This window comes from Amblyomma mixtum, chromosome 4, assembly GCF_055824585.1.
Source record: "Amblyomma mixtum isolate Tamu chromosome 4, ASM5582458v1, whole genome shotgun sequence".
Lineage (NCBI taxonomy): Eukaryota > Metazoa > Arthropoda > Arachnida > Ixodida > Ixodidae > Amblyomma > Amblyomma mixtum.
The window spans coordinates 29,222,695-29,248,114 of record NC_143015.1 but is presented as its reverse complement, the minus strand read 5'-3'; positions in this window follow the sequence as shown (position 1 = coordinate 29,248,114).

The following is a 25,420-nucleotide window of genomic DNA, read 5'->3' as shown; positions in this document are numbered from 1 at the left end:
CAAATTTTATGCGGGGTAGGCATCTTGACCAAACCATCGTTCACATACCATGGCAGAGAATTTTCCAATTATTTCCAAGGGCAGGTAAAGTAAAATGCAGACCTACTAACGAACTCGAAAAGGCACTCAACTTGTAAAACTTCAGAGGTAGGTGTGGTGCTCCAAATAAAACCTTATATACTGTGTGTGCAGGTAGACCGTGTTCGTTTGAAATGTTTGAGGACTAAACATTGGACCTTCAGTCAAGAAAACAAAAGTTCTTTTAGGACCCATTCGAACCCACTGTGCATGATAGTCCAGAGATTCATTCCCCCGCTATATAACGAAAATAAAAAGCCGAATCTGGTCCACGGTTTTTCAAAGAAATTGTTCTTAAATATTGTATTCTCCGCTTGCAATCTCCGATTGAACCATGCAGCATAGATAGGCAGTGAGCGGGCTTCCGAAATGTGCCTGCTTTATCTAAACATTTCGCCCCACCCGCCTCTCTTTTTGCACATACGGGAGTTGAAAGCTACGTGCCAGTTTGAATGTCTCTTTACCATGCCCATTCACTATGTGTCAACGGTTGTCCATACATATCGCGCACTATTGTAAAACGACCAATGTGATTTACTACTTTTTACGCAAAAAATATCTCGTCTGAGAAGTCATCTTTCAGTTTGGAACAGGTGTGATTTCTGGCATGCAGACCGCTACTGCTGTATAGTTCACAGGGTGTAACTGTGGTTGAATTTTTTTACTATATTGACAGCGCTTGGTACATAGACCGCAAGCGGTAAATCCAGTCCTTCGTATTTCAGCCTATACTCAGCGATATGGAAAACGGAAATGCTGTATATTGTTCGCACCTCCGACAGTTCACCACGCGCAAAGTTTTTACAGGTATGCGGACTGCATACCTGAATTTACGGTACTTTGTGCGTTTGATACCAGGCGGTACTTTTTTATGCTGGACTAAACAGCGCGATGAGCAGCTCTCCTTTTCAAGCAATGCTGACCCCTTCATAGGCGAGTGCTCTTTTCAAGCCACCTGAGAGGCACGATTTTGTTACAGATTCAGGTATCTTTTTTTAGTGCTACTATTAGCTCTAATATAGTTTCTCAGTATAAACAAGTGGGAAACACGGCGCTGAGGTAGTTCATCCACCGGAGGGAGGCAAAAACAACGTTAAAAAATGGGCACTTCGTGTCTGACTCGGCCATTTTCAGGTATGTTGACGTGGTTCAGACAAAGTCATAAGAAATTTTGAGAAGCATGCCTCCAAGAAATGCTTAAATTGTTTTAGTAGGACTTTAACGCAGAATATTATATTTGCATTACATGGGCAAAAGAAGTGATTGGGACGAGGAGGAAGAGGAGGAGGAAAGGCGGGGAAGGGGAAAGGTATGAGGGGATATAAAGGTGAGCTAGGAAAGGGAGAGATGCGAAGAACTACAAGGCGAAAAGACTTAGGCGAAGTCAGCCTGTCGAGCAGGCCCGAACTGTTTAAAGATCATTCTGCGCCAAACCCACAGTATTCTAGCTGAACCCACCCGGAATACTTCCAATAAATTTATTGCTTTTTGGCGAGCTCCCAAAACAATTTTCCATAATAGCTTTCCCAGAAAAATTTGTACTATAATGTCACAGCGCTCTCAGTTTTCTAGAGGATTGCAAAACTAGGCATCGCTCATAATTTACGAAATTTTTAATTTTTTAAACTCAAAAGTTCTTTCTGGACAGCATATAGGCATTGGATGTTTGTATAAAACAACACAAACGTGTGAGTACAAATCTCCAGTGTTTTATTTACCTCTTTATAGGGCGGAACCTGTGTGCATGTCTCAGATTAATACAGCTGGTAAAATTGCACTAAGAATGACTTTTGCATTCCATTCCCTCACCTTTAAGCACTTGCCACAACTGGTTTTGCAGAAAAAAAAGATCGAACATGGTTGTACAGCACCAATGACATCGTAAAAAGACCTCTAATGTACTACATACTCTTACATATGTTTTTTCGATGTATTAGACAACTTGTATTAGAATGGAAAAGTCTTCATTCGTAAGAATGAAGTCTGTATCCCATTTAAATTATTCGTTCATAAAAATGAATAATTTGCTTTCAGGGACAAAATGAGAAATTCTGTATTGGCCTCAGCTTTGTAGAATAGTACTGAATTGAAATAAATTAGGTAAACTAATCGAATATGCGAGGTCTGGTTGGATTGTGCGCATTACACACGTTACGTGCTTCTATTGACCATTTTAAACTGTTCCAAAAGAAGTGATTCTACTTTTACGTCCTTTATATCTTCGGAATTACTGCGGTACTTTGAATAGATTGTGGGATATTTGAAGTGATATATCTGGCCGTAAAAAAAAAATTCTATACTTCGGTACGTCTAGCAGTACACGGCTTGTCTAGATATTCCCGCTAACGTTCGATTGACGCCAACGCGCTGCATGCGCTTTATCGCATTTCGCAAAATATTTTTCATGCATTTGCTAGTACGGAGATGTGCCGAATTTATTCGCGTGTTGATCCTTGTACGAAATATTATATAATTATGCTATGTCAGGTCTCAACTCTGTGCCCTCTTATGCACTACATGATGCGAAAGTGCTTCATTTGCTTCTCTGAACCGATTCGACCATTCTTGTTTTACCTTCGATCCCACGTTCCTTTAACCTGCCGTTTTCTGCTCATGTCACAAAAAGCCTGCGTACTGAACACGTTCCTTGCACAAACGAAAAAGAAAGGATGCTGCCAGCGCGGAGCCGAGCCGAGCCGAGCTGAGAATGCCGTGAGCATAAAAAAAATAGCGGTCGCTTGGAGAAAGAGGAGAAAATTCTTGAAGCTCACATTTTACCTCGTAGAAAATATTTTGCTGATCATGATAGGCGTAGTCACAGCAGGAACAGAACAGCACGAACAAAAGAACCGGACACACACAGCGCTTAACGAACGGCACGAACACAAAAACCGGACACAGGTAACACACAAGAACCGAACACATACAGCTCTGTGTTGGGTGTGTCCGGTTCTTGTGTTCTTGTCGTTGTTATCGCGTTGCTACTATCCTTATCATGAAAAAATGGCTGAGGCTTAGCTAAGGTTAAGCCTAGTCAGATGCGAAGCATATTGATGGCTAGGCTTGGTAATACATGGCTTTCCTTGGTTGACGTTCATCCCGCTCTTCATCGGTCTCTGTGGCACGCTGAAGCTTACGCTTCTCGTTCAAATCAGCCCTGCTTCTAGGCGGCATCCCAACACCTGGCCGCCTCGTAAGTGCCCGGAGAGCGAGGCAAGCTCAGCTTTATACCGCTGCTGTAGCGTCACGTGGTCAGCTGCAGCGCCTCTGATGTGGAGCCTCCACCGCCGCGGCCGACCGCGCGAGCCGGCAGCCCATCTCTCCTCTGCTGTGACGTCATGTTGTCACGTGGTCAGCCGCCGCGCCTCTGATGTGGAGCCTCCACCACCGCGGCCGACCGCGCGAGCCGGCAGCCCATCTCTCCTCTGATGTGACGTCATGTTGTCACGTGGTGTCACGTGGTCACGCTAAAGGTCAATGGTAGCTCCACCGCCGCGCTCGACGGGCTGTAGTGTAGCTATAGTAATATGCTTCGCATAAAATCAGTCGGTTTAACATCTACCCTTGTAAGTCGCTTTATTCGTTTATTTGAAAGCCCAAAATGTCGTCGCAAGTAAGATCAAAAAGAACTCAACGCGAAACTACTTTAAAATGGTCTGAATTCAGGTTTATAGCGCACTCTTTAAAGACGTGGTTTTTCTTCTGCTGCTTCACAGAGAAGATTAATCACGTCTTCTCGGAAGCCGCCCTGCGTCCAACTGTATCAGAAACACAAATGTGCAGAGCTTTGATATTATTCTCGAACATCCTGCCAGTTGCATGGTGTCGAACCAGGACAGTGGGAATAGCGAGCGCAAGACGTGTTGTGCTATGCCGTTGCATTAGCTATAAAGGAAGAGAATAATGGCAAATCGAGTCCATGTTTTAATCATCTTCGCTAAGTAGGAAAGCAAAATTGAACACTGAGCTGACAGTCGATTTATAACCGCTGCTATTGTTGTCCATGGCAACCAACACGTGCTTTGTCTGCCTGCTATGCATAGAGGACTGCTGCTGCCAGGCCCATCCTTAAAGGCATTCATCATTGCATGAGGGAAGTTTTACTGAGCCTAATGGAGGCTATATTTATATTCCGTTGGGTATCAAGTACTTTCTATTTCTAGGAAGGAATGAAGGAAACATCTATCTTGTTTTCTGATCGTGCTCACGTGGTTTTATTGCACGTAAAAAGTGAAAAGAATTCTCTACCCTTATTTTTTACGACAGCAAGTTTACGACGGTTAACACGAAGGCCTTAGAGACTTCCATTCACCACAATTATGGGGGATTTCGCCTTCTTGAGGCGAAATCCATGTATTGGTTTTTAGACACGAAACCTGGCGTCGCTGTAAGCATCCAGACAAAGTGGTTTTGCGCGCATTCACGCTCTTTGTTATCGTCGGACGGCCATGCATTTTGCTTGTCGCGAATTTTTTATAGTTCACATACCCTGACGGCCGCTTTCTGTTTTTAGAGATCATTTGAAATACTGCGATAGATTATTTCTTGCGAGCCCTGCAGAAACCGCACGTTTTGAGCAAAGAGGATATCTTTCTAGCGGCTCATTTTTGGGGTAGTAAACTGCATGGTGATAGTAAACAACTGACTACATGCGTCGAATTTCAAGCCCCTGCCGAAAAACAAGCACACAAAGATGAAGTAATCTTCCAAGAAGGAGTTCATAAGGTGGTTTAGTAAATCACTGTTAAATTCTATGCCCGACAGGTATTTTAAAAGTGTGAAAGTGCTTCCAAACTTTAGGCATCAATTGCCCAAAACAAGTTTTGGTTATTTATGAACATTTTTACTTAACATACCATTGAACTGAATATTTCTGCTAAATTTTGCTATTTGTCTGTTCCGTACACAGTAATAAAGGAAATAAGGAAATACTTAAAATATCTACTCATCAGCAATATCCCGTGCAAGTCATAAAACGCAACTCATCTAGAAAGACTTTTCAACGGTCTACTGGGTGAAAATAAACCGCAGCTGTGTGGTTTCAGTAAACTGTTATGGATATGTGGCTCAGCGTCCCCATAATATATTTAGAGATCACACCAACTGGACCTGAAAAGGCGACGTTTGATCTTTTTTTATATCACAGAAATAATCTTGCCGGTCGATGCAAGGAGAACGTGAACTTTCCGGTGGCGTATCTCTACTGATGCATAGCTACAACCACCGAGGATGTAATCAAGTATACAATCACCCAATGGCAATTTGATCCTAAGGCATGTACCAGCAGCACTGCTTACTGCATTGCTTCTGAACACAGGCACAACATCTCACCAAGTCGATTTGGAGTTGGACGAAGATAGAATTCCGAACTCTCTCATCTTTTATAAAACAGTAGCTGCTGCCGGAAGAGTGGGGAAAAGATTTTTCAAGGCGGTTGAACTGCGCACGACTGAGAGCTCTCGTTACTAGTCTAGCTGATTTGCGCAGTACAATCTGGTTTGTAGTTTATGGTTTATAGGGACTTAACATCCCGAAGCTACTCAGGCTATGATAGACGCCGTAGTGAAGGGCTACGGAAATTTCGGCCACCTCGCACACTACACAGGCCTCTAGAAATTCACCTCCATCGAAATTCGACCGCCGCGGCCAGGATAAAAGCCGCGTTTTTCCGGTCAGCAGCAGAGGGCATAACCACTAAGCCACCGCGGCGGTTGCAATCTAGTGTAGCATAACAAAGGCGAAATTGTTGCACACAAGTCTTAGGAGAAAATAGATGTAGAATATCAGTAAGCGGGGCACTTTATTAACTATAATTCATTTTAATCTTTAAAGGTACGCTACGTGAGATTTTTTGGTTACAACATTAAAATAAAAATTATGTGGTACATTTTTGCTCCTTCTTCGTTACGTCCTGGTAGTTTGCAATCATGCTAGATTTCATTCATTCATTTCATTTCATTTTATTTCTTCTTCACAACATGACGTACACATTGTGAAAGGGGCCAAGAAGAAAAGCCGTTCCTTTACGGCTTGAAAAAAATCTTGGTCCCCCGAAGCAACACAATCCAGAAACAACTGTACAGAAATATACAGAAACAAACAAAATTATAACTTGACATTTTTTTTAATGATATGGCGACAAGCTCATGTCACGGTCGGGGAATAAAGACAGTTATAATGAAACAGTGGCGAAATATCTCTACAAGGTGTTTTGTTTATGAAATACGTGGTCAATTGCGGCCAAAACAAGTTTCAAAGGCGGCCGCAGTTAAGATTTCTGCACGCAGCACCCCACGTTCGATGTTACAAACCTTCCCCTTCATTGCCCACTCACCGCTTAACTGAGAAAACTTTCAGGCTTCAATTAGTCCGCCTGAGGCGTTTTAGGGAAACGCTCGTTATTTCAACGCTCTTACAAGTGTTTTTCTGGTAGAGTTTGTGATATCATATCGCTGTATTACGGAATCAAACATCCATATACCAACACTGAGTTTAGGTTTTCATTTGGTACTTTCGTTGTGCTAAAACGGTTTTATTCGGTTTTTTGTAAAGTACTGTGTTATGGAGGAGATACAAGGCTATAAGGAATGTCCTTAGACTGTCAACTAGAAGTGTTAAAAAATCCAGGAGTTGCGCTTTAAAGAACCCTTGGGCGATGACTTAAAAAATGCAAGAATGTCGCATATGATTAGGTTACTTCCGAAACAACTAAAATTTTAGGGAAATGATGATTGGCAGCGATGGCGACTATATGTAAGGAGAGGCGACGCCAGAAAAAGTCTGTCTGCTCTTCATTCATGAGGTCCTCTCGAAGCTCATCCGACGAACATTTTCAAGTGAAAATGAACATGAAGCAGTCGATCTACAGCCGCGAGATTGTTTTCTTATTTTTTCTGACTGTGTTCAAGCAAATGGAGAGAAAATTCTCACGGAGCTTACAGCTTCTCTCTATATAGCCCTAACGAGGTTTGAATGAAAAGCTAGAGAGCTTTCTGGTGACATCTGCAATCGAAGTTATGAGCATTTTCTTTCCAAAAGGGAAATTTAGTCAGCTACTTAGGCGAACGCAATAACGTTGTACTAGTTATTTTCTAGAGCATGAGCTTTTTGAAACTAGAATTACAACAGCTGCTTCTACCTATATTTGAAAATAAACTTTTGAAGATTGGTGAGTGTTTTTGTGTACCGGCAAAGACAAATGCGTTTTCAATAAATCATTTTCACGAAATAAAATTGCTTCAGCACAGTATAATTAATAAGCAAGTAGTAAACGTTGGTCGAAATAATGATTTGAATGGCATATTAGCTGCGAAAAAATGTTCCTAGACAAAAAAAACACTGGTTTTCTGAAATTGATGTCTATGATTTGGTGGCGTGGTACAACTTTTAAAATACTCGTCAGACATAGCATTCAGCATTGTTTCACTGAACTACGTTATGAACTCCTTCTTGGAACATCTCTTTATCTTCCTTGTATTCTTGCTTTACGTAGAGGCCTGAAAGTCCTCGCTTGCTGTCAGCGTGTCCTCCATGGGGTTCACTATAACACTTAATGAACTGCTAGCTTAATATAGTTTTCTGCTCAAAGCGTCCATTTGTGCGCTTTTTGACCAGAAATGTGCTATCACAGTTTTTCCAATGCTTTCAGAAAGCAGCAGCCACCAGGTTCTGTGAACCCTAACAAGTAGAGTTCACACCAAGCAAAATGGATGGCCGTCCGACACTAACAAACAGCGTTAGTGCGCACAATATGAAAACTTTCATACATAAACTGTGTTCATGTTGCATGGCTATAGTTTATGATAGAAAACACCTTTTCCGAACATTTATTTTCTTCAAAATTTATAAACAACCACACAGATACATCTTGCCTCAAACCAATGAGAGCCGACGGCATCGTTTTCAAAGCTCTTCTAATGCTCAGACAAGCCCGCATTTGCAAGGAATGATTTTTATGATTGTTTTATAGGGCTTATTGTCCCAAAGGCTCTCAGGCGTTGAGGGACGCAGTAGTGGAGGGGTCCAATATATGTCAACCAACTGAGGTTTGTTAACGTGCACTTGTATCGCGCAGTACACGGGTCTCTAGCATTACGTCTCCATCGAGATTCGGCCGGGATCGAACCCGCGTCCTTCGTGACAGCAGCCGTGCACCATAACCACTGAGCCATTACGCCGGCTGGATGATTTTCATGAATCCTGATTTTTTTTTTCAGTGAAAAATGTCATTTATTACAGATTGAAACTTTTGCTTGCTGTACCGTTAAATGACTTTCTATTGAACACACCCTTTTATCCGAGCCGGGAAGAACGTCAAAACAGCATGATGGACAGAACAAGAAGAACCTGGATTTATTGGAATTCGCTGCTTATATAGCCCACAAGTGAGGACAAGCCGGTCGCACTGCCCATGTCAGTGACACAGACGCACCGTCATACGCGTACACGGGCCTGATACACCCTTCCAGGAAGTGGCACCGGTCTCCCTCCTTCGAGCACCATGCGTTTGCTCAATGTTGATTTTTTAGGGTACACTGGCACTGCCTCTTCTTCAATTTGCACTTCTCCATGCTCAACTGGACAAACTATATTAGTATATATCAACTATATATCAACTGTATTCCTATGCATAGGCCGCAGTTGCCGCGCGTTGACGCATCTAAGCCTGCGGTAGGCGGCAATTTTTAGCGGCTACTGAGAGCGCTATTCAGGCGCCGTTCCTTTGCTTGTTAGCTATACGGCATGGAGCTAACGACAGCCCTTTTCTTTGTTTATCACAGCGCTATTGGACTCGGGTAAAACAGTTTATTAGAAAGTGTTCATGAGATAGCTTTCAACGATTGCCTGCACTGCAATCGGTGTCATAAGCTCTTCTGCACACAGGTCATGAACAGCCAGTTTGCCCGAACGAATGATTGAACATTTTGCGAAATTTGCCATTGCAATTTAAAAGGCATATAACTCGAATGTTCGGCTAAATTTAAATAGACAACACAAGGAAATTAGCTTCTAATTACCAAAGCGAAAAGCGAACTTTTTCGGTATTGCTTCTGGCTCGGGTTTTCTATTGTATTATAAATGTACAGTATAAGCTCACTGCCGCCATAGCAGTGTCTTCTACGGAATTCAACTTCCGAGCACGAGAGCACGAGATTAAATTAAGCTTTGAGACATCTGCGGCGTTGGCAAGACCACAGTAACGAGACAGGATGAAATCCCCACTACCATGGTGGCTTTGTGTTCGAAGCAAAATGCAACAGGCACCCGAGCGCTATGCAATGTCACAACACGTTAAAGAATTCCAAATGATTGAAATTAATGCGGAGCTTTCCATTATGGCACCTCTTCCTCTATTCCTCCTTTCACTTTCTTTATCAGTCCTTCTTTCATTGCTAGTTAATGTGTCCTACGGGGCGTCTTGCCTTGCCTCAAAACCAATTTTCGAAAGGCGTCCGTGTGCTGTGCCATGTCAGTGCATGTTAAACATCTCCAGGCGGTCGAAGTTATTCCGTGGCGTGCCACAACGCCACCCAGTCCTTCTTTTCTTTTTTTCAATCCCTGTCTTTATCTCTTGACTTACGACGCGGTTCAGGTGTTCACCGATATGTGACAGATACTGCGCTATTTTCATTCCTCAAAAGTCAGTGCAAATTTTATCCTTCAGTCGCAACAACACCAACAACAAAATGCAAACCACGTATTTCACACTTAATTTTTAACTTCCTTAATATTTTAATATTGTACGCCCTCATTTCTTCATCATATATATATATTTTCTTATTATGTTACGGCCTCACAGAAAACGCGAAACTGATGGGTAGCCACGGCTTTATTTTGCCCTGCTCCTTCCGGGAGCTCCTGTAGAAGTTGACTTCAATCGGGTACTTTTCTTCTTCTATTACTCTCGTGTGTTCACACCTTCCTCTGTTAAGCTTATGTGAATAGCATGACAGCCCTATCTTCCGACCTACGCAGCCATGTTCGTTGTGTCAACTGTCGGCACTGTCCAGTGTGCGTTGCAACTGGTGGTGGCAAACATAGACGTAAACATAGTAGTACGCATGTTCGCACGCTTTGTGTCCAAAGGTTTATTTTCGCTTGAATTTTTTAACATGATGAGGTATGTACCCCCTTTGCCAAAAGTAACCGAGCAACAGATTCTTGCTTCTCAAACATACAACGGAGCATTTGCAGCAGCCCTAAAGACCGAACGGTGCCATAATGTAAGGACAAGGTCTCACCTTTCTTTACACAGAATCAGAGCTTAAGGACTGCCATGAGTGCTTCGCTACGCGGCTAAGAAACAAACCATAGTTGCCGGGTTACTTTTGGCAAAGACTGTACGTTGGTACTTTTCTACGGATTGCTTTGTGTGTTTGAGGGTTGTTTAACATCTCGGAGCATCACGTAGGCTACACGAAATATCATCCTGTAGACCTATGGACAAATTATTCAACCTTTGATTTCTTACTGTGCGCTTAAATCTCTCGCCACAGGGGCTTTCATGCAATTAGGAGTAATTGGAAAAAACAGCCGCCCCTGCCTGAATTCGTTCCCCAGGCTTTGGGCTGAGTAGTCGTACATCAAAACCAATCAGCCGCGCGAAGGACAAATTCTCTGCAGATCTGAAGAAAATAGCTGACGGTTCGAATAAGCATCCCCAGGGTTACCATAGGAGCGGCCAGGAGGATTCCTGTGGCCATATCTCCAGGCGGTTTCCATAATCTCTTTACCAGCAGCAAGAACAGGGACAACGGCCAGTCACTTGTGGACACTTGTGCGCCTTGAGGCATACGCAACCATCCCCAGGGACTCAAAGGGCATACGTATAATTGAGTTATGAGGTCACAGCTGTGTCTTAATGTGACTCTCCGTGAAAGGGCTAGCAGATAGCAGCGAAAGGTCCGCTGTGATGATAACAAGCCTGCGGGTTCACACAAGAAATCACGCCGCAATCCCGATCGCTACCACAACAAGGCAAGATTAATATTACACGTGGCGGTCATAATGGAGAGTATAACGCAACGTAGCCTTGAGGCGCAATGCAACACATGACGCATAGGAAAATATTGCAGCAAAGGCTCCTCGAAACATTCAACATCTCCGGCATCTGCATAGCGCGCATTGCTAAGCTCGCAACTTTCTCTGAGATCGCCCGACCCTAAACTCACTACTCTTTCCATTCAGAGGAAGAGCTTGTAGCCGGCGTTTAAGTCGCGTTATGTAGTGGATGACAGTGAGGAGATGCGGCGGCTATGAACGGGGTGCAGAGCGAGAATAAGTGTCTGGTTACAACCTGCACAACTGCTGTAAAAGTAACATCGCGGCTAGGCTTGGAATAAGCTCGGTTAACATTAGGAGAATGAGGGAATGCCAGAAAGAATTCTTTGCTAACAACTAGTTGACTATTCGCTTTCTGAAGATTGGTTAAAAGCGAGATATTTAATGACCTTTATGAAAAATGTTGCATCTGCACAGAACCTCCTTTATTAATTATTTGTTATCAAATGCTTTTCTCCGCCAGACTTAAAGGGCGTCTCTTTCCGTTGAGAAACGTAGATGCGAATATCGGAACGCCCTGTCCCTAGATTGTTGCCGTAAACTCATACCTCTCCTGCAGCTCCTAACCACCAGGAAAAGTCTGCCAGAAAAAAGCAATTTCTTACGCTGCCCAAGTCAAGAGTAGGGATAGATTTCCGCATTATGTTCATAATGCGCGAATCAACGAATGATGTCGATGTATTTCGGTGCTTAGTTTTCACAGAACATTAGCTCGGAGCGGAGAAAATCGAGAATTTGATATATATCTGAACACGGCTCCCTTCACTAGGAATGTACCAAAGCCGTTAGCATCTCATAACAGGCCGTCTAGTATCAAATTTGAAAGAGTATTATAAACGAGACTAAGAAATAGTTATTTTAACCTCAGTGTACTAGAACAAGTACTTTCCCCGTTAATAACATCAGAGATTGAGGGAAGTAGCGAATATTACATTTTCTTGGTCTGAAAGACATTTTTCGAATACTGCTCATTCCTAAAACGTAATCAGTACGACTGATTTGCTGCTTCTGTACTCTAGGGATTGCCACTCCAGAATACAGCTAATTTTATCCACAGAATTACTTTTTCTCCCCGTTAATATTTTAGTATTTCAGTGTGTAAATGTTATGCCGAAATAAAAGCCCCTGGGGTGCATTATACAACCTTAGTTTACGTAGGAGTACTACCGGAGCAGTCTAAGGATGGAACATGCCTAGCATCATTGAAAGATGGCGTAGCTGACCGGTAGCTAAGGTCCTTTTAGAGCGGTAGCTTTGCTCAATGCAGAACTTAAGTTTCATTTATAGTCAAGATTTAACATTGAGATGAACTTCGGACTCAACAGTTCTTAGCAACAACCTTAGGCAGATGCCGAAGCATGCTTTCAGTATGGCCGATGCGATGGTGCCCTCAAATTGGCCTAATCATTGCCCAAATCGGCCCACTCTTCTCCCGAAGTTTCACCTTCATCGATCTGGAAAAGAATCTATGGCCAAGAGAATTTTACTACGAGTAACTTAATGGCAAACTCCTAAAGTGGCCTTGGCCACTCCGAAAGTTCGGCACATCCTCGAAAATTTGACCTTCGTCATTAAGGACATTAATTGATATCCATGCTGCTTTGGCCATCAGAAACGCTATAGTCATCGCCAAATTTTACCCGGGCTACTCTCAAAATTTGGCCTGCCCCCGAAATTTTGTCCATCAATTTGGACCAAAATCGATTTGACCGTGCCTAGCACATTTGTGACCTTCACCTTCGTCACTAACAAACTTTAACCCACCTTCAAAAATTTGACCTTGCCCGATTTCAACCTCAACCAAAATGGTTGTCCGACCGTAATTGAGCCCGCCCGACAAGATGGCCACCTTCAAATTTAACCGGGGTTATTTGAAACATTTGGTCCAGGCCATCGCCGAAATTTTATCTCTGGCCGATTTTTCACCAAACTCGTTGTTCAACCGTAACTGACAGTGCCGCACACGATGGCGGTCCCCAGATTTCTCCGGAACCACCCGTGAAATTTGACATTGGCCTATTCAGGCAAAATGCGATATGTAACCGTAACTGATTGCGCCGACACAATGGTGAGCTCTAAATTTGCCCAGACCATTGCCAAAAGGCTATAGCTCGACCATTTAGTATAACCGTGGTGAAACCCTGCCTATGTCTAATTTATTTGGCACTGGGGCGCTATTCACAAATAAAGGTTAAAGAGAAGGCCAGCCAGGCCTAGCCGATTTAACACTGCTTATCCCGAAAAATCGTACAACGGCAACACGTATACTGTTCCCGTTCGTTCGCAATGCACATTCCTGAAAGTGTAGAGGTGATAAGGTGGCAGACGTTTTGGTTCTGGAGTTCAAACGGACTACAGACTAACAAATTCTTCATGCTAACCTCGTAACACTTAAATCCATGTTGTTATTTGTGCAGAAAGCTCTGGTAGGCCTAATTTGATCAGGAACAATCCACTCAGCAAGCGTTTGAATCAGCGGTCGGTTACTACCGCACTACCGTACTGCTGACATTTGTTCTGCGTAGAAAACGTGTTTGTGGTTCGAAAGCATCGTTATGTTTTGGTGGGCCTGGCGCTTTCGCATGCAATGTTTTCTTCTTTCTGTGTTCGGTTTACTGCAGCCTTATATTTTGAAAAGGTAACTTTGACGCAGCAAGTACGGATTTGCAGAGGTTGCAGTCGTGCTTAATAGTAAACAATACATTACGCTCAAGCGAAATCATTGGGTAGTAGTCTGCCCAGATGGGAATGCAAATTTAATTTCGGTGAGAAAAGAATGCCAAACAAGTTACAATGGCAGAACGTTTCTCAGCTTACTCTGTTCCTTCGTCTCGTGTACAGCCGCGAGCAAATAATATTAGCACAGATCATTGGCGATCAGAATTCGTCTATCTCACCACGCGGCGCTGCGGTACGCAGACCTGCCTAACGGGCCGTTTCCATGTTTGCAGCGTAGGAGGGGACGGCATGAAGTAAGCTTTATCAAGCGTGCACCGCCCGAGCATTGAAGTGCCGACCCTACGTGACTGTGCTTGCGGCATTTATTTTGGCTCGGTTATCATGAGCAAAGATGGCTTCTTTTTATTACTGTTTTTTTATGTCAGCGATGGTTTGTCAAAAGGAACTCGCGGGAACAATCGATGATAGCGTTGCGTTTAGCCAGCAATTTCGCTGTCCGTGGCAGTCCGCTGAACCCCCCTAATGCTGTAGAATGGGAACGGCCCGGCACTCTCGTTATCAGCCTCTTCGCCGCCCGCAGCGCCACGCGTTGTCATTCCGCCGCTCTGGTGTTCCGTCATGTGTGCTAATCTTTTTTACCCGCGACTGTACCTCCGGGCAAGTTCAGGAAGAGGGAGGTTTCCCAAGGCGGCGGTCAACTTTCTCCCACTTCTGCTGAACGTGCCATGACTGAAGTAGGGGCATCATGCGCGTGTGTGTCTCTCTCTCCAGCACAATGGTTCTATCAAGTAAATCCTGTGGGCACATGCCTTCCAGTGCTCTTCCACTGCGCCTCGATCCCTTCTCATTTGTCTAGCAGTTTGTGCTGCTTCATTCTTGCCGTAAAATTCTTGGCTTCACACTGCACGACGCCGAGCACTCCGAGCGTGGAATCCAAAATCCCCTGCTCGAGGAGCTATGCGTCTTCCGCTGGTGAAACCCTGGCGCAGAACAACGTTAATTGGAGAGATACAGGACGAGGGACGTAGTGAAGCTGATGACGACGACGATGGTGATGATCGAATAAACTGATTCTGTTGTGCCTAATTCCACTTTCCAGGGGCACCAGAAAGGTTCTTATGTTCTCTGTCTCCACCCTCTAATCATATGCCTGCCCTACATAGAAGAAATGGCTTCGGGTTCTGCGTCAGCATCTCGTGTCCAGGTTTCTTATATTGCACAATTTTTGGAGGCAAGAATAAACGTTAAAATACACATTTTTCGTTTCATTTGTTTTGCTTACCATATACGTCAGGCTGCCTGACCAAAGGGGCACCCAGAATGAGAAATGGTCAACAATAAAGAAATACACGCCTAAAAACTGCAGAAAACACCAAAAAATATAGTTCACCAGATAGGACCACGCTTTTGTAATCACGTCTGCTTTATCATGAGCACACAAAACAAGTAAAGAGAAATAGCCACAGCGTTCATCTACATCAGCGGTAAATTGAATTCTTGGAGATAAATTTTTGAACATTTGTCTCAATCTGCAGCATGCGGCTCCATGGATTCACGATTTCAGCAATAGAAGTTAAGCATAGATCAAAACTGCTTCGAAAAACCTATAAGTATTCGCACACAGGACAGAACGCTTCTCTAGAGTACGTTCTGGGTGTGTTTCGGGCTGAATACGCAATATCTAGCAATAACATTTGATCCAAAGTAGTGTGGATGTAAGCATGTGTAGTTAAACTCAGAATTTACTCGTCATAATTTGCCTTCCTCGTCGCAGTCGCTTTCGGAGCTGCGGAACAGGCAGTTTGGTCGCCCTAGGCATGTATTGTGTTCTTTGTCAAAATCCAAAAACAAATTCAAAGACTAATGCAGTCTATCACGCAGTCATCGCCACCGTACAAGTCACTCGAGCTGCGCCCACTGCACAACACAGTCTTCCTCAGTGACCACATAATACACCTTGGTTCAGCAAGCCATTCTACTCGAATCTTAGATTTAATACTACTATCTATAATCAGTGTTTCGTCTTGACTGCCCGAATAAAATAAGTTACCTTCCTATAATGCACTTTAACCGGTAGTCAATTCGTTTAAAACAAGCGCTTGAGCGTGAACCTGAATTTTTTAGGGGCTGCAAGCCAGAAGCATCAAGCATCATTATCTTGGTTGCTTGAATTCCAGCAAGGTCTTCAGATGAACATAATTATGAGATTAACTCACCATTGGCGGCTTTATATTTGCAGAACACACCAGGCCTCCTCTTTTCAGTGCCCGATCAAGCGCGCTTAATAGACTCAAATACGCGCTCTTTCATTTTAACCTTTTGCCAGCAAGAGTGATGAAACAAGATTGATTGCTTTGCGTGCGGCGTCTAAAGTAATCGATAATCTCAGCAGTGAAGACCAGGCAATCAAGGGCGGCAGGAGGGTAGGAGAAGAACAACGATAGAAAGACGAGGGGCGGGCCAATCTTTTCAAGGTGCCGTTCACCCTTCTCATTACTTTTGTTCGCACTCCGCTGAGCTTTGGAGAGTGGAACGTTGCGCAAGTGTAACACGACTCGAAGGTTTCCACTACTGCGGCGGTGAACTCCGTTGATAGCTCAAAGGGGTAAAATGTACATTTTTTTTTTCTTGTTCAAGAAATTTCAGCATTCTGCACTTTTAGTTTAACAGTATAAGGTCCAACCAAAAACATGTAAAACGGACAAAAATGATGCCGTGACGAGAAAGAATTAAAAGCACACTTATAGAAGGTGCCCGAGAAGGTTGCGGTGAATGTTCACACCCGCTTGCTTTGAAAGGAAGAGGCGCAAGTTTAAGCGGTTCGTGTTATTCCTGAAATGTTTTTGCATAATTTTTTATTCGTTCAAAACTGTCTACGCGTTTGGGACCAGTGCCTTGCTCGCATTGGCTGGACTCCTTTAAACAATGACCCCAGTTAAAACAGCCCTCAGATACGGGACGCGGCTTAACTACTCGCGCTAAACTACTAGGACGAAACATTCAGAACATGATATCAAGAATAAAGCCCATAAACTGCAGTTTCCACCTAATCGATAAAACAGCAGTGTGGCCAACAGCGACGAAAGGAATCCCAGGACGATATGATGAGGAAAATACTTTTAAACGGGAACTTCCCGGGTTTCCAGGTTTTAACTGCAGATCAGGACTAATTTTTCTTCTCTTAAGAAGTTTCAGGGGAAGCTGGAAAGCTTTTCTTTGTAGCCGTATGGTTGCGCTTGGATTCATGTCGATTAGTAATTAATCCCTTATTACAAATCTACTCCATGAGGGGGGACTTCCCTAGACGATGGATTGACCTGCATTCACATTGCGGAATAAAGTTAGATGAATTAGTTTGCATGCAGCGCTGGCAAAATGATGTTTGAGATATTTGTCGTCCGGTGAAGCGTACCTGACTTCTCCTCTCGGGCCGATGAATTTCTCACATAAATTGGGATATACGTCGCATATGTCGCGACTTTAAAGTACGTGCGTAGTGTAATGCAACAAACTGGAGGTCAAAGGTGCAGCACTGTCTGTACAGGCACTGCTTCAAAATACTTTTTGAACCAGTCGCCAACTAATCCCGGCTTGATGGGCCATCAGAGCAGCTTTTCTAGCCTCAGGGGCTTTTGGAACTATGTGCCTGAGGTGTACGAAAGCAGCTGTTTTGTTTATTTTACTCGTATTGGGGAAATGCTTGCAAAATAGTTATACGACATATATTTGCAAGGACAACCTTTACTTTCGGGACACAGCAAATCTTAATATGGGCAATGCAAAAACGTAAACGTTAAAATTGTCTCGTCTGTGTCGCCTGCATTCACTCAAGGCCTCAGTAAACAGTAGTGACCCGAAGTACTGTATCTGTTCATGTACCGCGGCAGAAAGTGGAGGCAAGGCACCAGTCTTTTTTCATCTTTTCACATTCTTCCAAGGAGGGCCGCCTAATGTAGGGTTCCTCAGCTATCAGAAAACTGTGGCAACATACAGGAATTTTGCAGTGTTAACGAGAGGGTGACCGTTATCATAATTAAACTTGACAAGACGTGTAAATTGAAAGTGGTACAGGTCTCTGCACCTATATTAAGTTATGACGATGATATTGCCCAGATCTTCTGTGAAGACTTTGAATAAGCAATGTGCAAAGTAAAAAAAAAAACAGTACACTGTTCTGACGAGAAATTTCAATGCCGCGGTAGATGGTAGGGAAAAAGCAGGCTGGAGACTGGGCAGTGGGCGACTATGGCACAGGCTCTTCGAATAGCACTGGGAAGTTATTGGTAGCAAACAATACCTTTCTTTAATGACCGGGAAACTGGACGTCAACGTAGAAGAGCCTCTTTGGCGAGACTAAACTTCATACTATGCGCTCACCATGGTATCATGCAGGATGCGAAGGTCCCCGTCAAGAGTTGTTGCAGTGGCCACAGGGTGGTAAGCTCTCCAATTATTCTGGACAGAAACAGTAGCGGAAGAATCTAGTAAAGAGGAAATCTTTCTCCAGAATAGATATTGGGCTTGCACTGAGGACGAAAGCACCAATATTCAAGGAATACGCGATAGTCTCAGAGCTGTCATTACGGAGTGCGCACTAGAAGTAATTGGTAGGATGGTTAGACAGGATACCATAAATCTCTTGCAGAAGGCAAAAGATCTGATTAAGAAGCTCCAAAGCATGAAAGCATCCACCCAGCAGAAAGATTAGAACTACCGGAACTATCAAATCTAACCAATAAGCGCAAGGTAACCGACTAAAGGACGTCTGTAATGAAGAAAATCGAGTATGCTATAAAGAACGAAGGTAGCTTTAAAACCGGTGAAGTAGATATTATGCGTACGAAAATCAGAAGTTTGCTCTAAGAGAAAAAGAGGGCGATGTCTTTAGCTATATGGATAAGATAGGTAATGTAAGCAAAGATTTTCCCCCCAAAAAAGCTACACAGTAGCCAACGTAATCTAACGTTAGTGAGAGAGGCAGTAACGCGCAGCAGTAAGACTTTCTACCAGCAACGGAAGAGGCATTAAAGAAAGCCTTAGGAGTAATCCAGAGGGAAAGTAGCTCAGGAGGATCCGACAACGGCAGACCTCTTGAGGGTCGGTCGGAGATTAGGCTCTATATGTAATGCCTTATTACCTCGAGCGTACCCGAAGCTTGGAAAAACAATAATAGTACCTTAATACATAGGTAAGATCCCTGAAGGACATAAATTAAAGACCGATCAGCTTACTCTCCATTACTTACAAAAGTATATACTAAGGTAATCGCTAATAGAGTAAGGACCATCTCTGACTTCAGACAACCAAATGATCAGACATGCTTTAGGAAAGGCTACTGAACAACAGTCTGTAATCTCACTATCAATCAAGTGATAGAGAAATGCGTGCCGTATAACGTACTCCTTTATATAGCCTTTTTAGGTTGTGAGAAAGCATTTGACTTCATTGAAACCTCTGCAGTAATAAAACCACCGCCCAATCAGGGTGTAGATGATCCTCATGTAAAAATACTGGAAAGTATCTATCAGGTCAGCACACCCACTTTTTTCCTCCATACAATTCCAATAAGGAAGGGGATAAAACTTCTAACCAACGCTATTCACCGCCTGTTTACAGTGGATATTCAGAGTATTTAGAAGGGAGCAGTTGGAGATAAGATTTAATTTAGAATACCTTTGCAAACTGCTATTTGCTCGTCACATATTCTTGCCAAGTAATAGAAAATAAGTAAGAAAAGCAGAGCAGAGCAAATCGGTGGGTGCAAATTAATATCCAGAAAATCGAAGCAGCGTTCAGCAGTCTCGGAAGAAACAGCAGTTTACGATTGATAGTGAGGTGGTCGAAACGATAAGGGAATACGTCTACTCAGAGCAGGTAGTCATCGCAGATCCGAATCACGAGAATGAAATAACAGGAAGAGTAAGAATGGGATAGAGCTCAATTTGCAGGTTCTCTCAGATCATGAACGGCACTCTGCAGATATCCCTCAATATTGTCGCGTAGTGGTGACTGCATTCCGGCGAGCCGGAAAGCAGTGAGAATGGCTTCCAAACGAACATATTTATTTGATTGGTTTGGTTTGGTTTATCGGGGTTTAACGTTCCAAAGCGACTCAGGCTATGAGAGACGCCGTAGTGGAGGGCTCCGGAAATTTCGACCACCTGGGGTTCTTTAACGTGCACTGACATCACACAGTACACGGGCCTCTAGAATTTCTCCTCCAAAGAAATTCAACCGCCGCGGCCGGGATCGAACCCGCGTCTTTCGGGTCAGCAGCCGAGCACCATAACCACTGAGCCACCGCGGTGACACATATTTATTTCAGCTGACTTAAGCCTGCGAAGAACTCAATCACTTTGCGGCGGCGTAGCAGCAGGCGAACTAGGCGGTTGTCGAACCGAATTTATTTTAAATTGTTTCTCTGGTCTTTTTTCGTTTGTTCTACTTGTTTTTCTATTCTATATTTTATATTTTCTATATTTTTCTGTATTTCTACATTCCTTATATATTTATATTCATGTATGACTGCTGAACACCCCTGTACCACCCCCCCCCCCTTATGTAATGTCCCTAACGGGACCTTTAAGGGTTAATAAATGATGATGATGATGATGAAAGATGATACTGAACTTTCGAGATAAGTCGTGCAAAGTTACTAGAACATTCTGGAACAACGTAGACACGGCTCCGCCTGCATGCTATCAGTCGAGATAATCTGGTCGCGTCTTGCATCAAAAACAAAGCGATAAAGCGGCGTGCCGGCAGCTTAGCTTACCGCCACTTAGCTTAAAGCACGGTTGAGGTTTCCACTGCTCCAGGAGGGCCGTTATGCGCCTTGCTTCTGGTTCAGGTGTCCACTGAGATGAGGACACCTCGCTCTCAACTCACGCTACGTATATCCTGGCAGAACAGAGCTAAGCCACTGCCAATTTTTGATATCTTGTTCTGTTTTCACGTCCTTGCACTATATCGACATCCGATACGATTTTGATATCTAAATGACATTTTTGGCTGTAATTAATTCTATAATTACTCCATATCGACCAGATTTTGACGTGCATCATCTTCTATCATACGTACTCATTCTTTTTCGCTTCACACTCACACGAACGGAGAAATCGCTGCCTAGACGTCTTGAGGACACAAAATCGTAGAAATAGATGAGTAATACCTTGGCATTAATAAATGGGCTTGGACAGGGTATATAATGCGAAGGCAAGATAACGGATGGTCTTCGAAGGTTACGGACTAGATACCAAGAGAATGCAAGCGTTGCTGGTGTGGCAAAACTTTCGTGAGCAGTGAAATTAAGAAGTTCGCTAGGATAAGGTTCCTGTAGCTGGCACAGGACATAGTTAATTGTAGACACATGGGAGAGGCCTTTATCCTGAATTTGGCGTAGTCAGGTTGATGATGGCGATGATGAAGCTCTCTAAGAAAAGAATGGCCTATGCTTCATATATTAATATCTATTGAGTTCTCCAACCAGTAGTCATCACGTTTTTTTTGTGTGTATCTTGCGTACAAGACAGAATTACAGACAGGAAAAGGCCCAAGTTGTACAGGTATACGTCACTCGCTGGTTGTATGTTCCAGTATTATAAAAGCTGGGAACAGGAATGATCGACAAGGAAATCTAGAAAAAGAGAAAGATAAAAATATTTAAATTTTATGGTTCTTTGTCCGGCATTTGGAAACTGAGGGAAATATACATATGTGACGAGACTTGCCGTTTTTTATTGCAATAATAAGTATTTTGTTAGTGAAAAACTTTTCTTTTCCACGCGTGGTCGTTTTTTTTCCATGGAGCGTCCTAAGCTCCCTTAATTCGGCAGCTTATGACGAATCGTTCCAGACATAACATTATTTATTTATTTATTCAAATACCCTAAAGGCCCTCTGCAAGAGGGTATTACATAGGGGGGGCACACGAAACACACTAATAAGAATATGCGAGAAACAAAATAGTAAGAATAAACAATTTCAGCAAACATAGCAAGAAAACCACAAAATACGCAAACACCAATATTAGAAGTGGATTAAAGTTCGAATAAAGATAAGATAAAAGTGTGAAAATTGAAACACCGGGGGTTCAAGGATAACACAAAAAGAAAAAACTACAATACGATATCGAACAAGATGCACAGGTATTAAATTAGTCCTGAAAAAAAAAACGCACAGAGACGTCAAATTCTGATATGAGTCCACAGCATTTGATGAAATTGATCGGTGTTAACTTCAGTGGCAATATCTGATGGTAGGTTATTCCAGTCAGCTATGGTTTTGGGGATGAATGATTGTGCGTAATGGGCCGAGTGGCATGCTGGGCGTTTGACTTTGCAGGGATGATCACGGCGAGGAAAAATGACAGGGGGTGACTGAAAGAAGTCGTCGCGCAAACGATCACGATGATAAAGTTTGTGAAAGAGAGATAAGCGGGCGTGTTTCCGTCGTAGTGATAGCGGATGCAGTTCGGCACGAATTTTTAAAGATGAAACACTGGAGTACGGAGAATAATCTGAAAAAATGAAGCGAGCAGCACGGCTTTGCAGGGATTCAATGTTATGTATAATGTAGTCTTGGCTCGGGTCCCAGATGGCACATGCATATTCAATTTTAGGCCTGATTTTTAGGAGTGAATCAATTTTAGAAGTGAATGCTGCCCTACATAATACGACGAACAGCCCGCAAGTTTACGTGAACTGCGCTGATCCCTATAAAAAGAATGCAAATCAGTCTTTCTATTGTACTTTCTTCACCATGTGTCCAGGGACTAGCCACTGCAGCGCTTAATAGAAAGAAGCATCCTCAATGCATTAATATCTTGCTCGTGGCAGTTTGTTGCACCACGTGTAGAAATGTACGAAAAAAATATATATAACAGTTTTCCTCGACGGTTTAAATCGCTGTGCATGAATATAAACGTTAACTTGACTAGAAACGTCTTCCTCTGTAATTTTCACCAGTCGTCGGCTGGTCGTCAGATTCTGAAGCAATCTGAGGGTGTGCGGCATAAAAGAAGAACATACGATTCACTTTCATGCGGATTTGTTTGAAAATCATCAAATTAAGGGGCCGGTCACTCATTAGTTTAAAAGCATGTGAAAGGAAAAAATGTACACGTAGTTTGGATCGCACTTGACAACTCTCTCTTCGCGACGCGAGTCTTAACTGCATCAAGTCGATGCTGCAACTGCTTGAAAGAGCGGGCAAATGGGGCGGATGCAAAACCTCGCCATACTCAATATAGACTGTCAGAAACTACCAGAGGCACGAGTTCTGCTCATTGTTCAGAAGTATCTCATCAGCTCATTTTACTTAAAACAAGAATTTACTGCACTAAAACAGTGGGTCTTCATCACAGCGAAGAGTGAGAGGTTTTGACCTAAAGGAGCTGTTCATAGAAGTGGCTTCAAAGGTTCTAGGAACTTCAGCCGCTTTAATTTGGTCACAAAATTTAGGACGAAAGTATTGCAATCTGGCTTCCACATAGCAGCAGCTGACGCTAAAGGTTAAAAAAAGGTAGACATCTTGAAGATCTTCAGGTTACAATAACGATATGTTTTGCGCGCAGATCTCTCGCCAAAAAATATGAACGCACAAATAGAGCTTAGAAGAGGTTGAGCTTGCATTGGTTTCGGCACCATTTATTTTTTTTTATGCAGAGAACAAGAGTTATTGTTATGATTCCTATTGGTGTTCATATCATCACAGTTTGAGTTTCCGGTTGATCTGCTTCCCTATATTATAAGGGGTATTTTCTGTGGACCAAAAGATTTCAAGGGAAAGTAATCTGTTTCAAAATTGTTTGAGCGGGATACAATGGGCATGTGGAGAAAAGCATAATGCTTTCATTATCAAGTTGATTCAAACCTTTAAACAATGTACATCACTTTTCTTTCGTTCGTATTCCTGTCAGTGCAGAATTCGAGCTGGTCTTCGAAGCAAACCAGTAAATAAAGAAAATCGTGAAATAATTATTCGGGTGTTTCTAGGAAAAAATGTCACCGTGATATGGCTCTTCACACCGTGACACTAAAGGTTTGAATGTGTGTGGCGTAGGTTGGTCCGACCTACGCTTCGCGATACAATGCTGGCGTTACCTGAGGCCTTCAGATAATGTGAGCAGTGTGGCGCTAATTGCAGGGCGGAGCAATAGAAGTCAGAGGCGCTGGCAGTTTTTCTGTTACTATGTGTAGTTGCTAATCCAGTGACAGTTTATTTTTTGTCTCGTATACCCGGAAAAAGAATGGTTACGAAATGTTTCTGACCACCCAGAAAATTTGGAGGACAAGCGCTAATGCTACGAATATAACAAGCCCCCCCCCCCCCCTCCCCACTCGAAAAAAAAATATTATGTTTACTTACGGTTTCAAATTCTTACCTTGGTACTTAAAGAATTCCACTCTCTCCTGGCGCCCACGGTTCTTCGCAATAATGCTCCAGGGCTAAAATAAATTAACAGCAAATTACATTTTGTAATAAAATTTTATATCCTGCCAAAGAAGACGCATTCTAGACAGCCGATTCACGCTGGTCTCTAAAGGCCCTTCAGAATTTTCAGCGTTCTTAAAGGGTATTAATTGTAGCTCCGCACGCCGAAGACACATAGGGGTACCCAATACGAGCACCCATCTTTTGTAGCTCGAATGCTAGGCTCTGACCCGCGCCTGTCAAACACATAACTGGATTCAAAAAAAAAATCTACTAACTTTCAATAACATTTTTCGGGCTGATCGTAAAGAAGGCTGTGTGATTGTTGTTCTTTTTCCTTGCTGGTGTGGTTTTCTTCGCCGTATTTGACCGTAGATCATGCAAACAACACAGTGAAATCGATATGAGCGGATAAACAAAGCTGTGACTGCGACCCAATAAGCCCAACTCTCCACAATTCTGGAGGACCGCAGACAAGTGCGCACGTGGAAGGATTCGGAGCTTTGTATTCGAGACATAATTGCTGCTTCGTTTTTCGTGACAGGTATTTCGGTTGAGGAAAACATTTATGCTCTAGGCTGTGTAGATGAGAGTCTGCGTTCCAGCAAAAATTATTTCATAAATTGATGATGGCAATACTTTTATATTCATAGTACATACTTCCAAGGCACATTACTTAAGCAATGGGACAGCTTAAAAACCTTCAATGCCAATTGAAACAAAACATTCCTAAATTTTCTTCCTTGAAGTTCACTGTTTATGTCGGTAATTGCAATTAACAGAACAAATATTAAAGATCAAAAAGCTCAACGCATGGCCGTGATCGCGTTCTCAATTTTTATTTTTAAATATACGCTATGAAGCGCGCACATTTCAATAAATGACGCCCGAAAACTTTCCTTAATGAAGGCGAAGGCTGCACACGGAGCCTGCTTGTTACAGCATAAATTGCTTAGGGGATGCAATGTTCATGTATCAACCTCTAATTAACGTGACTTTCCAGCACGTGTCTCGAGCAGGTCATCGTCCCGCTGCGAGTTGCTGGTCGGTGGAAGAGACATGAACTATCACCACTAATGAGAGCGCACTAATCTTGGACGATTAGAAAATGAACTTCAGTGGCGCAATCATCGATCATTGGTGCGCAGTAAGCTAAATGTTAATCAAT